The sequence below is a fragment of the Macrobrachium nipponense genome, chromosome 32 (assembly GCF_015104395.2).
Source record: "Macrobrachium nipponense isolate FS-2020 chromosome 32, ASM1510439v2, whole genome shotgun sequence".
NCBI lineage: Eukaryota > Metazoa > Arthropoda > Malacostraca > Decapoda > Palaemonidae > Macrobrachium > Macrobrachium nipponense.
The window spans coordinates 29793285-29799029 of record NC_061094.1 but is presented as its reverse complement, the minus strand read 5'-3'; positions in this window follow the sequence as shown (position 1 = coordinate 29799029).

Here is a 5745-nt window from a genome sequence, read left to right as displayed (position 1 = left end):
ATATGTAACTTCAGAGAAAAACACTCCTTGAAGAGGATCACTTGACCATTTCACCACGGTTTGTCTCTGAAGCTACTTGTTGCTCCGTATATATGTACCATGAAGAGAACAACTTCAGAGAGTGAAACAATAGGCAGTCTTAAAACATGATCACAGTATCCATTCCATAGACAAAAGTTGATGTTGATATTTAAAAAGAAAAAAAAAAATGAATTGAGTATGCTGCTGTACATAAGAACAGCTTAAACTCACCCTAAATATATGACACTGCACCCACATTCACTGCTGATTTTTAGTAAAAATTTAACCATAGCGCTGGGGCAAAAAACTTTACTTTCACAAGGCTGGCCTAGAAGCTGTTTATATTTTAAATAAAACGACTCAAATTAATCATATATATCACTAAAAACTACAGCTTCGTAAATTAGATGAACTAAAAATAATGAGGAATTTTTTTTTTTTTTTTTAAGGGATTTCTGTCCAACACTTGTAATTTGAGGCTGATTAAAATTTTGGCATTTAGGCCATATGTAAATTTTGAATTTGTACAGCCTTTCAGAAAATTATTGTTATTAGCTTTTGTAACTAGGTAATTTGTAGTTTGTTCACGTGGATGGAATGAAGTTTTTCTTTGCAGGACATCATTTTACAGGTATGTTGTACTGCATATGTCTTAATGATATACAAATTGTTAGCATGCTATCAGTAAGTTTTGCCTGAGGCTAAAGTAATTGAGCTTCAAAGTGACTATTTTTTGAGCCAGAGCTTATGGTGGCAAGTGTTAAAGATGTTTGCCTAACAGCAAACTGCATTGTGTTTGTGGTAAAAATGGAAACTCGCATTACCAGAGCTGCACTTTCTATATGCTTTTCAATGCTCTTATTGCCAGGAGTTTTATTAGTGAGAACTGTAAGTGTAAACATGGTCATTTGTGAGAAAACAATCCTAAGTGACCATAATCAGAAATTTCTGTCAATTCTCTTGCTTTTGTGGAGCTAACCTGCCTTAAAAATGAAATCATCTTTTAGCATAAGGCTTGATATGATGATGATTAGATAGAGGAAAATAAAAGCATGTTTATACCAAAATATTATAGCTAGTAATAAAAACGTTTATTCTGTGATTCATGGGTGATATGAGTGAAAAAATGTGTAATCAGTGTAATCATGATTAGTGAATTGCTAAGATCTTCATACTAAGGATATTTAAGTAATGAAGTCACTGATGTTCTTTTCAGTTCATGGAGGGTTTATGTGAAGAATGCTTAGACATTACAGTTGATTTTAAATCACCCTTTGATGTATAAGTTCAGGTTGATTTGAGTTATTCATATCACAAACTTAGTTTTCATTTTATTGAGGTACATTACTATTGTTATTTTTGACAATTCTTTATTTTGTATATTTTGTTTAGTGTACAATAAACAAAACTTTGTTGATAAGAAAATAAATTATTTATTCATTTAATGCCATTTATTGTATTAATCCTCTCATTCAACAATTACACAACAAGAGACAAATCAGTCTTGCAATGATATCATCTGGTTCCATTAAATTTTCGCTCTTCTCAAAGATCATAATGATACTGTCTGAGGAAAGGCATCCTTTTAATACACTTTAACACCATGCTGATGGTGCTTTATATACTACACTAACTTGTACTGTGCGGCAGCAAGTGTTAACTATTAATAAAGCTGGCAAAGCTTTTAGGGAGGAATGGTATAAGATAAAAACTGTTGGTGATAAGATTTTTGCACAAATCAATATCCAGTGTAAATATAATAAACATCCATTTATTTATTGGTTAATCAATTACAGTAGTCCCTTATATGTGCAAGGAATTAGTTCCAAGCACCTTGTATGAACTTGTATCACCATAAATAAAGTGAACATCCCCCAAACCCTAAACCCCAAACTCATAGCACTAAACCAACTTAGCTTTGTTTCCTGTTTTTTGCACTCGATCTTCCCTTCTTTAGTCAGCACTAGCCATTCACTGCTGAATGTGGATTAGGTTACTCTTGAAACATGGAGGAGGGTTAGGGTGGATGTCATGCCCCCTCGCCCTTAGAAATAGAGTAATTGACATGGTTGAGTGGGCAAAAGATTTATGTCAAACTTTCAATATAAGGCTGGGTCTGATCATGTCAAACTGATGATTCTTAGAGCGCAAGGCAAGCTGTATATTAAGGTGGCCTCCCAGGCCAGCTAATTACTGGTAAACAGCAGTACTGTTTCCCCTGGTAGTGCCCTCTAAGGGCAGGATTCTATTTTGCATGAAACTTTTTCTTTGTATGGTGACAATCTGGAACTACATATTACAAAAAATGGTAATAAATAATTCTCCAGTAAGAATCATTTACTGTATGGAAAGTACATATCTAATTCAGATCTGCAGATATGAAAGTAATGCTCTATTTAAGGGTGGAAAAACAAGTATCTCATGGAGCAGCTAAGATGGTAAGTTGATGCAGCACTAAAAAGTGCTAGTCAATGCTTTCTGAATTCTCACATAGCAATGAAACACAGAAGCAGTATTATGTAAAGATATGAAGGGGAAGCTGGTCTTAAAAGTTTTACAATGAACAAGGTTTTTTTCTAAGATATCTAGGTATTTTTTTAATCACCAGCATCTCATATGATTAACAAAACTGAAATGGGCTTCTGAAATAGACTGAGGATAAATAGTACATGTACGTATATCTTTTTGCAAAATGCAGAATTTAAATGAATGGGTAGAGGCTCTTTTATACAGGGACAAGGGAAGTTCATCTTCCCATTCCAGGTTTTGAATTGGGAGGCTGCCCACATTCCAATATGTAAACACATCTAATTTTCTCCATATGTTTCTTCTGGATCATAGACCAGGAAGCAGGCTTTTCATTGAAATGAATCACACTTGGCTTTTCATCATACCCTGATGTGCGCATAATGCATTCTGTCTACCCTAAATGCTCTCAGCATGCCGAGTCTTGGTACGTTGCCCCCATGTAAACAGGCTCTAGAAAAAGAGGGAACTCGAGGGCACTGAAAGAGAGAAATAAAAATGGTAGGGGAGCTGATATACTGCCCAAGAACACTTCTAGATTTAGAAGGGGACTTGTAGCACCATTACCTACAGCAAGACAAAGATTGGTCTGATAAGAAACATGAAACGTATTTATGTAAAAGGAGGTTGTCTAGAATGGCTTTATGGCAAACCTGTTGGAAGTCTTTGAGATATCTAGATTAGTGACCTAAGATTCCTAAGTTTCGTGAAATGCAAACCAGGCATACATACAATTGAATACTAGGACACCAGTTGATCTTACCTAACATTAACCATTCTGATGCCAAAAGATTAGATTCAGGACGTTATAAAATAATGGTATGTATTGGAGAATTTCAAAGATTTGCACTACAGCTGAAGTAAGAGAAATGGGATGAGACATGGAGGGACTGCAAAAAACTTCTGTGTGAATATCTTAATAAGAGCAAGTCTTGGACAGAACATACCTAAATAAAATATTGTCAGAATTCTTAAACTTGTTAGCTTATTCAGTTACTGAATGTCAATTAAACAGTTATCTATCAGTTTTTAATTTATTGTGAGAGAGCAATCTTTTGCCAACCATTTTCATTGTTGAATCTTTGGCTCTTTTTGCTCTGGTTCGAGTCTCTCTTTGTTAATCATTGGCTCTTTTTGCTCTGGTTCAAGTATCTAGTTGTTGATCAGAATATTTATGATTGCCCAGTAAGTAAAAGCATTGGACAGACACGCTGTATTTAAGGTATCTCCTCTTTGGTTTTGGCTTTCCAAGAACAGTCCAAAGCCCTCCTAAAGCTAATCCTTACAGCTGGCATTATCTTGGGGAGATTGCTAGGAGAGAGACAAAGAAAGCAGTTACAGAAAAGGCAGAATGGTTAGAAGGCCCACGAGGGAAGATATTTTGTAGGAGAAATTTGGAAGATTATAAATAAAAAAGTCACAAATATTTGATCCAACGCCACGATCATTAGGAACATATGTTCTACTACCATGTTAGCAACAGAAAAAGGAAAGGAACAAATTACTCGATATGTGTATGGGTGGAATAAATCTGTGAATTCATCCTTTTAGAGAACTTTAGCATATACTAGTAAGAAGATATCGAATTTAGTGGCAAGGAGTAAGGAATCTGAAGAAAGCATCATAATCTGTTAAATGTTGCAAATAATTCAAATGACAGAGTTCAGTTGAGACCTTTTAATCAGATCACACTGCAGGGGGAAGCATAAAAATCCAAAATTTTAGCTAAAGACATTTTCATGTTAACCACAGACCCGATCTTTAAAGTAAATATACGGCGTACAGTAAACCCCCTTGTATTCGCTGGGATGGGTACCAGACACCCCCTGAACAGCTAAAATCAGCGAATACTTAGAGGTCCTCTAAAAACGATTAGAGCTGCCTATTTTAATAGTTAAAACACAAAAAACCTCTAAAAATGCTTATACCTGAGTATTTTAATAGTTTTATCACAAAAAGTGTATTTAGTCATAAAAATCATATGAAAATTCAGTAGGCTGTCCCCAGTTATCAGTGGACTCTGTTAATGGTGATCCAGTTATATGGCACTTGTCTAGCTCCATAAAATTGGCGATTTTGGCGCCATAATGCGCTGATTTCTGGTATTCAGCACCGATAATATTGTTATGGTGCCAATACATACCTGACAAGAGGCACCATTAATCAATTATCGGTGCCAAAATCGGCGCCATTAATCGCTGAGTTTCGGTTAATGGTGATTTTTGCTAATCAGCAAGCCTGTCAGAATGGAACCGCCGCCGATAACCAGGGACTGCCTGTAATTTGTGAATATTTCTTAGTGAAAAATACTACAAATAGGTAAATTTTCCATGACTAATGGGTTTAAATGGCCCATAAAAAATCCACAAATAGGCGAGTCTGCAAATAGCAGGGGTCGACTGTAAGAGCAAAGGTTATAGTGGGAAATCTGAAAATGATAAGGGCAAGTATCACTATTCTTGGTTTTTTCCATCTGTCCACCCGCCTGTGGTGTTTTCGCATGGTAACACTGCGTCCCTGGCTTTAAATAGTTACGCTATGTGTAAGTTTTAGGTAAATAAAAGGATATCTGGGTGTACATTTGCAACAGAAAAGTGTTTTAATAATTTACTGTATGCGAATTACACCGTTAATATTGGAAATAGGATATTATTTAAAGCCCGGGACGCAGTGTTACCATGCAGAAACACCACAGGCGGATGGACAGATGGAAAAAAACAGAGTATAGACATCTCAATTTTTGAAACAAAACAAGTGGGAATGATAGAGGTTTAGTATGCTTCAATAATACAATAAGCAGTGACACCCTAAAAACATTAATGAAGTGAAGAGAAAGAGTGTAACATAAAAAAGTTATAAGTCACAGTACTTAGTACTACATATTGTCAACGGAGTTAATCCTTGTACTATTAATAGCAGTCCAAGTCAAAATTCTATATCCAAGAGAATGGAAAGATACAAAGACCTTCAGTTTATACTCTCTTGCCAGTCCCAAGTCACTGATTATCACTGATAAGAAAAAACAAATTAACAACCGTCTTCAATCACATGCGGAAGTTGGAGCAGGATAGAGTTTGAGAGGTTGAAGAGCTAAGTAAAAAAGACCAAAGGGAAATATGAAGAATTACAAGGCAGAGAGCAGTGCTGGAACTGAACTTACGATGCAAAAAAACTAAGTAGTACAATATACAGTGCCAC